Genomic DNA, 11,404 nt, shown 5'->3' on the forward strand with positions numbered 1-11,404 from the left:
CCGGGAGACCGGGGCCTTTGCGGCTGCCCTCACATTCCGTGGGAGTGTCAAAGACGGAAGACGAGGAGAAGGCAGACGCGTGACTCCAGCGATCGCTCCTCCAGTGAACACAGCCCAGCACACAGCTGGGACGCTGAGCAGCTGGGAGAACAAGTTCTGCCGTCGCTGGGAAGGGTCCGTTGAGACTAACAAGGAGCTTTCTCCCCGCAAGGAGCAGGAGGAAATGCCCACTCCCTCCAGAGAAGGCTCGGGGAGAGAGGCTGAGCCTGGGGGGGGGGGGGTGTTTCATCCTGGGTGGGAGTATGGGGTGGGGGAGGTTTACAAACACGATAGCCTGTCCCCCGAATCGCTGCGGCTTCGTGTCCAGGCCATGGAGTCACAGACGGTGGTGTACTGTTATTACTCTGGGACTCCTGCTTGCATGTTGTGTGACAAAGTCAACGAGTAGTTCTTTGGTGTCCCAACACTATCTCTTTAAATCTAATCAACCAAACGGATGCTCGGCATGGGAGAAAAGAGATACTAGTGTGAGTTAGGAAGACTAAGTAGAAACCATGAAGCATGGGATTTGAATCAGAACTAGCACTATGTATTTGCAATATATTTTAATTCTCAACTGGGAAGAGGTGTGTGTATATATATTTTATTGGTTTCTGATAGGGTGGGAGGGGAGGCTCCTGGGGCGGGGGAAGGGAGAGAGAGACCCATTGGCTGCTTTCTGTGCACCCCCCCCCCCCGAATAGGGACCGAACACACAACCTACACACGTGTTCTGACCAGGACTGAACCGCAACCTCTTTGGTGGACAGGACGACACTCCAACCCCTGAGCCACCCAGCCAGGCTGATGCATTTCATTTTTTAAAAGTATTTCCTAGCCCAGCCCTTTGAAAAGACAGAAGGAGTCACCAGTCCAGGGCCACAAGCATTCCTATGGCCGAATTGAGGTTTCAAAATACTGTCTCTCACAGAAGGACACAGAGCTTCTTGGAAATGTTGAAGGTGAGCCTGATGTGTATTTCAAATGAGAGGATGAGGAGGTCACTAGGGTGGTATCTAAAGGACATAGGACCCAACTCGAAGTGGCCCCACTGGCTGGAGACAGGCATCTGAGCAATAACAGGGGGCATCAGGGGAGCGAGACACCCAGTCCGTTTAAATCTGGAGTTTGCAGTGACACCCACCAACACCGGGGAGGTCACCTGTTGTTAACTGTCAGTGAATCTACTTATGGTTTGAAAAACGACGAAGGGGAAGAATCAGACATTCATTCTGCCTTTTCTCTATGACTGAGTCAGTGAGTTACCAGACAGCCACGAGGGAGAGTTTTTCCGTATAAAAGTAAAGCAAAGGTGATAAAGGAGTATCACCACTTTTCAGACAGTCACTGGTCACTGACCAGGGCACTGAACATCTGTGGCAGCTAATGTCACAGGACATACGCGTGTCCTCTGCGGGCAGACATGACGCCATCTACAGAGTGGTCTTATCCAGACCTTTGGATTGGAACCCAGTCAAGTGCTCAGACCCGGCTCTTGCTTACAGAAAGCACAGATGACAGAGGAAGAAGTTAGCGAGCCCCGTGGGCACGGGGCGACCGAAGCCCACTCACCGCAGTCCATCAGAATGTGACCTGGGATGCGCACGGAGAGCGTGGGAGAGTGTCTTCAGTCAGGTGCAGGTGACGTCATTTCGGCAATAACAGAAACTGAGTTTTTCAGATAAATTAGTATTGGGTTTCTAGACAAGTGTTGGCACTTGGTGGGGTTTTTTTTCTGTTTCCAGTTATTTTTTATTGTATTTTTCCATTACCATTTAGTCCCCTTACACCCTCCTCCGCCCCCCCGCCCCCCGCAGTCACCACACTGTGGTCCGTGTCCATGAGTCCTTTTTGCTTTTTCCTCGGTCCCTCCACCCTAGTCTTCTCCCCCTTAGCTGTCATCCTGCTCTCCATCTTGGAGTCTGTCTCTATTTTTGGTTAGTTCAGTTTGCTCGTTATGTTCATAGACAGTTTTTTTAATATTGGGCCACCTTCTCGCGGAGAAGATAAGGGACGCGAGCACTGCCTGCACTCCAGTCGAGCCCGTGGGTCCAACAGCACTGGGGCCTCATCTCAGCTTTGGTTGGAGAAGCGGGTGGTGGGACCGACTCAGTCGGCCGCCTGTGCTGCCATTCCCTGATGAGGTCAGAGATCTGTCACCCGACCGGGGCGAGTGACAGAACGTCATTTTGCACAGTGCATTCTACTGTCTTGAACAAAACAAAGCATTTTCTGCGTTGATTTTCATGATTCTTGGGAATTACATGTACAAAGTTAAGGTAGTTGGTCCCTTTTCATGGCTGGAGAAGCTGAGCCAGCTGCTGAGACTTGCCCCAAACTGCATAACCTGGCCCTGCTCTCCTGATCCTCCATCCAGGCAGTAGTTCTGGAGTCAGTTGGCCCCAGTGACCTGTCACACACTCTGCTGGCCTCCCTCCCCCCACCTTGGGTCCCAAACTTTGTGTCTGATGGAGGGAGGCAGCTCCCTGAGACCTTCCTGGTCTGCTCTAGCCCTGTCTTACCCGCACCATCTGGTGATAAAGGAATGCATCGAACAAGGAAGGAGGGGTGTGGGGAGGGAAGGGAGAAAGGAGCGAGCATGTACTAGCCATGGAGGAAGACACACGTACAAATATCGTACCTTTACAACTAGGCACTTTCTCAAATATCGGCAGAGCCCCAGGGCTTGACTTTGCCGTCCCCATTTCACAGATGAGGGGATTGAATCTTGGGGGCGAGCCAATTGCCAAGAGCCTCAACTCCGAACAGCAGAGTCAGGACGAGGCCCCAGCAGCACCTGCTCTTGCATCCAGCTCAGCCTCCGCCCCCGTGTCCTCTGGGGCTCCCAGCTCAGCCTGCAGCTGGCGCCCACACTCTGAGATCGTCTGGGCGTGAGCTCCACACTCGGCAACTGGCGCTCGGCTCCAAGGGTCCCTTCCACTGCTCCTCGGAAATGGCAAGTTCTGTTTTTAGAAGAAGACTTGTCAAAGGCGTCGTGTTTCTGGGCTGACAGCAGAGAGAACTTCTGTTGGCTTCCATCTGGGGACTGAGCATCACAGACTGGAAGACTCACTGCGACCTTGAAGGGTGACATGAGAAGGTTGATGATTCAAAAAGAGAGCAAGCCAGGGCTGCCAGGCAGTGCCCAGCATCATGGCCCTTTGACACGTGGACAGCTGGGTGGACGGGCTCTGCACCAGCCCTACCTCCCCACCCTCCACATCCAGGAGACTCGGTGACGTCCAAGTGTAAGGTGATTAAAGCTGCAGGTGTGGGCAGACACCACTGACTGACACCTGTGAGGGACATAAACACTATTTAGACAGAATAAAACATTACAAAGAAGTTTTAAATATTTCTCAGATGCAGTGCAGATCCAGAGAACGTAGATGACTTGCATAGTGTCACTTGACAAGCAGGTGACAGGCAGCTGTGTCAGCTCCCAGAGGTGCCTGTCGGAAACCCACACCCCGTTCTAGCCCAGGCAGAAGTGACCGGCATCGCTGTTGGCCACTGAGGTAGTTCTCTCTGCTTCAGTTTTCACGTCTTTAAATCGGGCATAATGTGGCCCCCCTTTCTGACTGACAGGGTTGTTTAAATCATAAACAAATACAGCCTTCCACTTCCCAGTCCAGTCCGAAAGGAGCTTGGAAGTCATCTCTCACATGGACACAAGAAAAGCTGGCAAATCGAAAACCAACATCTCTTAGAGCCTAGAAAACCGAGGTCATAGGGCGGAATACCGTCCTCAAACTGGAGACTGGTAGGTACAGAGAATTACGACTTACTGGAGCAGGAAATGTCACAGGAAAAATGTTACTATATAATGTTAATAAACTACATTAAGTGTATATTTTTTCTAAATATATAGGAAATACAATATACAGAAAAATAACTATTTTTCCTCTCTTCATATATTTTTCTGTATTGTCTCACCTCTGATTCACAATTGAGTCCGAGTGAAATGAGGGGAAGGAACAGCCTTCTGTTAAGATACACGTGGGACCCCATGCGTCCCCCAGGCTCCTGGCTCAGGGATCTCGGCGACACAGCCCCGTGTTACCACCACGTTCCTGTCGGCATAACTCGGAAGAGCCCCTCCTACCTGTGAGCAGCTGCCTTTGCAACCCCTGCCCGGGGCAGGAGGGAGGCCAAGGTGCCAGGAGATGGCTTCTTCCCCTTTAGCCTTCACGCACAAGCAGAGCGCCCTTGTAGACTGTTGGCAGAGTGGCCTGGATAAGTTTGGGGCCACTGTGTGATTTGACACGTGACCTGTGCCAGATTGGAAGGAGCCTAATCAAAGAGCCAAGGTCTTCAGGAGAGAATGTCAATGTCCATTCACTTCCTGATGGTCACGGCCAGGCGGCCGTGTTACACTTGGAGGAAACAATATGTTCTGAAGGCAGCCTTCCCACTCCCTGGGGCCAGCTCTGTCCAGCTGCTCTTGTGCCAGCCCCACGGTCTCTCGCCAGCCTCAGCTCCAGCCCCCCACCCGAACGCACCTGTCCCATCGCCCGCCCCCCCCCCACCGGCTCTCCTTGGGCAAAGGCTTGGTTCCCTTCCTTCAGCACCCCGCCCGCCCTGTCCCTTTCCGCTGAGTGTGTCCCTGTCCACTCAGGCCCTGGAGGCTTTACTGTGAAAGTCCCGGGCCAGCGGGCAGAGGCACGAGCGCTGCAGGAGTCGGGAGAAGTCCAAGGACCAAGTCCAGCATCCCTTCAGCCGGGCAGGGGGAGAAATTCTCACCGGTTCAGAAAACCCCATCCCTCCAAGGTTTGGGGGGAGGGGGCAAAATATTTCCGGCAGACAAGGAAGGAATTATAGTTCTAAAAACCATGTGAAAAAAGTAAATTTCACCATTTTTTCAACTGAGGCTTTTTGAAAAGTTCAAAAAGGACACATGACGTTTTAAAAAGCCCATTATGATGCAGAACCTTGCTTCCAGAATGTTAATAGTCATTTGCTAATCCTTCCCAGACACTTCCTTCAGTTCTTGTAGTTAAGAGTTTTAATCACATGAAATAAATGGGTACTTAAGTGTGGAAAATGACCCTGGTCTTCATACTGAGGCTGACTTAAACATGCTGAGCTCACCTTTCAAGCTTAGAAGTGTGCTGCACGCTTCCCTGTAACGGCGCACTCACGGTCCGGGGGAGGGAGGAGGCCCCAGCAGCCCGGGTTTGCAGTGCCCGGTGGGCAGTAAGAGCAGGGGCTGCTAACCACCGTGACTTACCGAGTCTGAAATAGGCCCAAGCGCCTCTCCTGGAAACACATGAACAGCAAGGTCTCAGGACAAGTAAGAACCCCTAAGGAAGAAGTAACTCTTGATATTCGGTCCCCAAACTAATGAGCAACAAACAGCACACACACTCCCTCTGTCGCAGGGGTATGCACAGCCGTCGGAGGGACCGTCATTTAAAGTTACAACTCTAATAGTGTAACAAGTTTGATTTTCACTTACTAGGGAAGACCCTGGAACAGAGAGACTGGCAGAAACGCGCACTGAGTTAATGGTCGAATCCCGACGGCGACAGCGCTGTCCTCGCCCCGCTTCGGGACCATGGCTCCATTTGGAACCCCATCATTTCCTCTGGTGACTTAGTGAACTCGCTGCCCACAGACCCCTCCGGCCCAGTAGCCACCACTGTGCCCTGCCCCACACTGAGGGAACACACGCAGCAGAAGGCCCACAGACGGGACCACGCAAAGCACTGAGACATTCTCTGTGAAATGTGGAAGCCAACATCGTTGGCTAGAAAAATTGTTTGTCATGCAAAAAGTTAATAGTCACTTGATAGCAAGGGGTCAATAAGAAAATGAGAATGAACTCAATAGGGAAAAGCCATGCACTGAACCAGAGACGCAAAGTCCAACAAAACTAGGGAACAAACTCAACCACTGAATTATTAACAATCAAACCCAACCAAACTCACCATACTGATGTAACCCAGGTCTGCACGCAGGAGCAAAATAGGCAACGTTGGTGAGAGTATTAACTTCCAAAGGAACAACCTGGTCCTGTCTGTTAGCATGAAACCCCCGCTTCCACTGATCCAGCACTCCCACACACTCAGGAATTCATTCTTTCAGTAATTAAAATTTATCTTCTGAAGGCTGCATGCCAAGGCCCTGTTACGTGTGGGGGACACAGACGTGAATCAATCAAAGTCCCGGCCTTCCACTCAGTAAACAAGAAAATGCACACTGTCAGACACGAGCCAGTGGTCTAGTGAAACAAAGCAGGAGCGGGAGCTGCGGGACTGCAGAGGATGAGGTCGGAAAAGACCTCTCGGGGTCTCCGTGAGGGTCAGCTGTGGAATCTTCGGCGGCGGGGGGGGGAACTTGGCAAGCAGAGGGAAGAGCAACAGGAAAGGGCTGAGCTAGGAGTGTACTCGGCTTATTTCAGGAGCAGCAACAGGCCCGTGGGGTTGGAGTAACAGCTTGTTTGCATGAGTATCTGCATAATTGTGAAAAAACGGACTGATGGATGATTTCTGTGTGGTTGTCGTTCCCAATGTAAATGCTCACCCGTAGGAGATGGATTAAATAAATCACTGCGGGTGCAGCAGTGAGACGCCCTGTGGCCGCTGGAGCAGGGAGGCAGGTCCGCGGGCACCGATGTGGAGAGACGATGCTCACGGTGCATTGCCGATCGAGAAAGGAAAGGTCACAGGCTAGGATCTCTGCGTGTAAGACAAAGTTATATACTTGTATACCATAGATACACAAATTATCAACTTCAAATAATAATAAACTAGGCCTTGGCTGTAGTTAAGAGGCAATGAGTATTCCAAACTATTTAAAAAACTATGAAGGTGAGCGGCCTTGTTAGCATTGGTTCTTTAAGGAGGCAAAATGCTGGTTAGCCAAGGTCATTTCAGTGCCTTTGCTTTTACCCTTTCTGCCTTCAGAGGCTGCCTCCCTTTTCCCTTCCTGGTGAACTTGGCCTTGTTCCACATGCTGGTTGAATCCTTCCCAACACTTACAGCAGAGTCATGTCCCCAAGCAGCCCCCTGCCTGCAGCTCAGCATTGTCATTCATGTGGTAACTCAGAGTCCACAACCCAACGGACCAGGGGCCACTGCGTGCCTTGGAGTCGCACCTGGGAGCCCCAGCTGGGTCTGCGGCGCCTGTTGCAGTTCGAGTGAAGGATGAACACAGGAACAAACACGGACACAGGTCCTAAGATGAATCTTGACTGGCGTTTAGGTAATGGTCACGCCAACAACTGTCCGAAGGCGGCAGCCACGTACTTACTCCTGTGTTGCAGGTACGAAAACGGAGGCTCGGAGCACGTCCACGACTTTAATGTCACAGTCCTTCAGGATGAGCTGTGGGGACGTCCTGTTCACGTGGGGGCCCTTGAAGCCCAGCCCAGTGGTCAGGTCCACTGCACCTTTCCCTGTGGTCCTGTTTCATCCTCCCTGAGGGTTCTGCCAGTTGAGCGAGATCACTGCTGAGAGCTGTTTGCAACAGAAAAGCCGCGTCAGGGAAGGGTTTGCTGTAACGTCTGTGACTGTGGCCAGAGCTCTGGCTGTGGCATTCTGGGTGGAATTCATATTTTGGTCTCGGGGTTTAACTGGTGGGAACTCAATGAAGACTCTGTCCAGAGTCATTCCACAAAATTCGTATCTACTCCCTGGCGTCAGAGTTCCTGCCCCCCCCCATTTTTTATAATTGTTGATATTGCCAGACTTTGGGAGTCTGTACTAGCGCCTGGGTATGATGTCCCATCTCATTGTCTTTGCCTCCATTTCCCTGGTGGCTGTGGTGATGCAGGTTTGACACCACCTGGGGCTGGGCCGGACCTCATAGGGGAAGGGTGTGGTCCTCACTTCAGACCCTAGATTCAGACTTGGGGGTCACAGGTCACCCTCATCTATGAGTAACTGGGTGTGGGTCGGGGGGTTCACCTTACCCCTTCACCGTCAGCAGTCACCAGGGCGACTTACAGAACTCAGCGAAGTGCTGTAGGTGTGATTAGAGGGTTATTTTTGCAAAAAGGGTACAAATCAGAACTGGTCAAAAGAAGAGACACCCTGGGCGTGGGGTCTGGGAGGGTCTCAGATGAGAAGCTACCATGTCCTCTCTCCACAGATTCGGGATGTCACCTCCCCGGCATATTGCCGTGTGCCGGGCACGCCCAGAGTCGTACTACCTGGGGAAGCTCAGCCGGGCCTTGGCGCCCGCGTTTTATCAGAGCTCTACCCTGTAGGTGTGACCAGTGGGATCGCTAGCTATTCGCGGGCCTCGGTCTGCAGCCCTTCCCTTTCCAGGTGTCAGGCTGGGGTCCCACTGACACCTTGTAGCCCCAATCCCCTCCCCCCCGTAATGTCAAGTTTGCGTCAGACTGGTCACTTTCTTCTTTCTGAGAGTTCTTTTTGTATCTTGTCTAAAAATGACTTCCCATTTCAAGATCACAAAGATATTTTTCAGCATCCTGTTCTGTTATTTTTAAAGCCTTCTATTTTAGCCACTGATCTAATTGGAATTTTTTACATCGCTTCTATTGGCTTCAGCCTCCTCCTCTGAAAATAATGGGTTGGATTAGTTCCTCTCGAAGACTCTTTCTAGCTTGAAATGCAGTGGTAAAAACTCTGCCGTTCACAGATTACTCTCTTTGTGCTAAGAATTGGGCTGGGACTTCCATGTATTACCTCGCTTAGGCCCATCATTTCACTCTCTTACAAGCGCTGGACTCAGACGAGGTTTCACATCCACGTGATGGAGACGGGTGATTTGAGTCGAGAGATCCAGCCCCAGGTTGAAGCTGTGCTGCTTCATTCACTCCAATGACACTGCAGAGCAAGCCCTCACCGCAGTTTTTAACCCTTCAGCTCTCAAGGGCTAAATGTAGCCTCGGGCAGAGATGACTCTCACCAGTTCAGTGGGAAACAGGTCTTCCCAGCTATTCTCCATGTTTGTATTTCTCTGTGGATAATCATCAGCTGTGAAATCCAGCACTTACATGCTCAGTTCTGAAATGAATGTCAAGACTCACCCTTGGGCACCGTGTGCCCGCAGCCCCAGAGCCAGCAGGTGACAGACCTCTTCTTACGTATCAGTTTGTTTGGCAGAGAGACCAGGATCTCGGTGTGTCTGCCTGCCTGGCACCTGTCTGCCTAACTCGTCCACAGACGAGCCTTATCAGCACCCCTCTTTAAACGCCTAGACTCTGTGGTCTTGGGAAGAGAGAGATGACGTGTTTGTCAAAAGCCCAGGTACTGGGAATAGTGAGGTGCACACTTTAAAAGTGGATTTAGAGTTCCCTGCCATCATCTTGGAATCTCCACCAGAAACAGTAAAACAGCCAGTGCTCTCGGCTCCAGAGACGGGGCTGCTCCCCTTCTTAGGTCTCTGCACCCCCAGCAAGCCCTCAGGCCCTTGACCTTTCCTCCTGTTCCAGAAGCTGGGGGGGGGGGGCGGCTAGATGACCAGCAACAGCGAGGATGCCCTCCACTTACCAAGTGCTCTGTTCCCCACGCTGTGCTACAGGTTCACGGTCATGGTCTCATTTAATCCCCCAGCTTCCTGAGTGAGGAGTACTGTTCCCACTGCAGAGCAACAGCACTGAGGCCAAGAGGGTTTCCCCAGCCCGGAGCTGCAAGTCGCAGCTGCCCACTGTGACGCTGGCGTGTCCGCGTGCTCGCCTCTGCTTGACTTCCAGGGGCCGTCTCCTCCTCTCTCAGGGTAGCGCTGCCCCACAGGCCCTCGCTGAGCAGGCACCATGCATCTCGAATCAGTGGCAGGGGTATCGGGGGTGAGATGCTATTTCTCGGTTGCTCTGTTTTATCAGCACTTGGGAAAATCTCTGCTGAAGAAAGATTACAGGCTGTGGAATCAGAGATGGGCATGGGGCAAGCCCCGGACCCTCCGTTTCCCCATCATAAAAAAGGGACGATGCTGCGCGTCCGCTGGTGCCTCTGTGGGAAGCAAAGGGCACACTGCGCACAGCACCGATTAGGCAAGAAGGGGGCGGCGAGGAGAGTGGTGACCGATGGTTGCCCAGAACTGAACGGGTTGGCCGTTTCCTGTTGACTCAGTGCTCCATGACCTTGGGGCACAACTAAACCTCCCTGTGTCTCAGTTCCCTTCCTGTGAACTGGGGGAGGTGAGAGCAGTGACTGCCCAGGGCCGCTGTGAATGCAGGACATCGCGGGCACAGAGCAGTCACACTGTGACAGCGTTTGTCATCACGGCCCCGTGAGTAACTGCTCATACCCGGTGGCCACCTTTCTTCTTCTCCCAGCTAGGATGCCTCCCGAGACAGCCCATGTGGCCATTCCACCCGTGGGTCCTCAGGACTCCCCTGAGGGACAAAGTGGGACCCTCCTAGTCTCAGCAGTTGGTCCCATCTCCCAGGGTTGGCTCCCACCCCATCTGGTTCCAGAGATGCCCCTCTAAAAATCTGCACAAGGAACCCTTTCCTGCCCGGTTAGGAGGTGAGCTTAAACCATCTAATTCTCAGCATTTGCTGGTCATTGACCACTTAACACGTGTGAGGAATGTCTCTTAACCCCACACCTCATTAGAACGAGCGGTTTTGGGGGCCAGTAAACCATCCTCTCCCCAGTGGAGCCAGGCTCTGTGCCCCCCCTTTTTTTTTTTTTTTAAGATCTTTACAAAGAAAGCTATTACTGGTTTGGAGAGATTGATTTTATTTAAAACTGAATATGTATGAAAGCTGGCAGAGTGGTTATGACATAAATTACTTTGATATATTGAGTGCAAAGCCAAGTGCAATTTCTCTCTCCCTTTTAGCTGTGTTCAGCCGAGGGTTGTTGATTTATCTTTTTGCCCATTTCAATCTGATGGAGGTTGCTTTTAACTCCAGGGAGGAGGGGACAGACGACCTGTGCTGGAGGGACTTGTGGGAGGTGGACAGAAAGTGAAAGAGGAAAGAGACCCCCCACTCCAATCTTGGGGTGTTCGGACGATACTCTGGCCTGTGCCCCCCAACTTAGCCTGGCCCACGGCCGAGGAAAGTCCACAGAGGATGAAAGAAACATCTCACGTGAAAAGCGATAAGCAGTTTACTATGTAGTTATCCGAGCTCAATTTCTGTAAAACAAACTGTAATTACATGTAATAAATGTCAAACCCCCTTCATTGAGAAACAGAGAAAGAATATATTCCATTATCATCTCATTTCACTTCCTCCCCCTCCCCACTCCATACTCCGCAAACCCCCGTTTGGATGTTCCCAGTTTGGATGCTTCCTCACGCCAGAGCCCTCGCTCCACAGACTTCCTGTCGGCAAATGCATCAGGGCCGCCAGGAATCTGGTTTTGTGCCCTTCTGTTGCCTTCTGTGCGTATATGTGTACAGTTGTATGACTGAAAAGGGGTTGTTGAGCCATCTGAAATTT

General features: G+C 51.8%; 1 long non-coding RNA gene across 1 annotated transcript; it reads right to left on the reverse strand.

The window, feature by feature from the left end:
* Positions 1-1,879: 1,879 nt before the first annotated feature.
* On the reverse strand, positions 1,880-9,964 carry LOC119064844 (uncharacterized). The gene is made up of 3 exons (XR_005085492.2): positions 9,501-9,964; positions 6,565-7,499; positions 1,880-3,118 (listed from the first exon to the last, which is right to left on the reverse strand). It is a non-coding gene; the product is annotated as an uncharacterized LOC119064844 (long non-coding RNA).
* Between the last annotated feature and the right edge of the window lie 1,440 nt (positions 9,965-11,404).

Source organism: Artibeus jamaicensis, unplaced genomic scaffold, assembly GCF_021234435.1.
Source record: "Artibeus jamaicensis isolate MK-2021 breed Jamaican fruit bat unplaced genomic scaffold, CSHL_Jam_final scaffold_916, whole genome shotgun sequence".
Taxonomy (NCBI): Eukaryota; Metazoa; Chordata; class Mammalia; order Chiroptera; family Phyllostomidae; genus Artibeus; species Artibeus jamaicensis.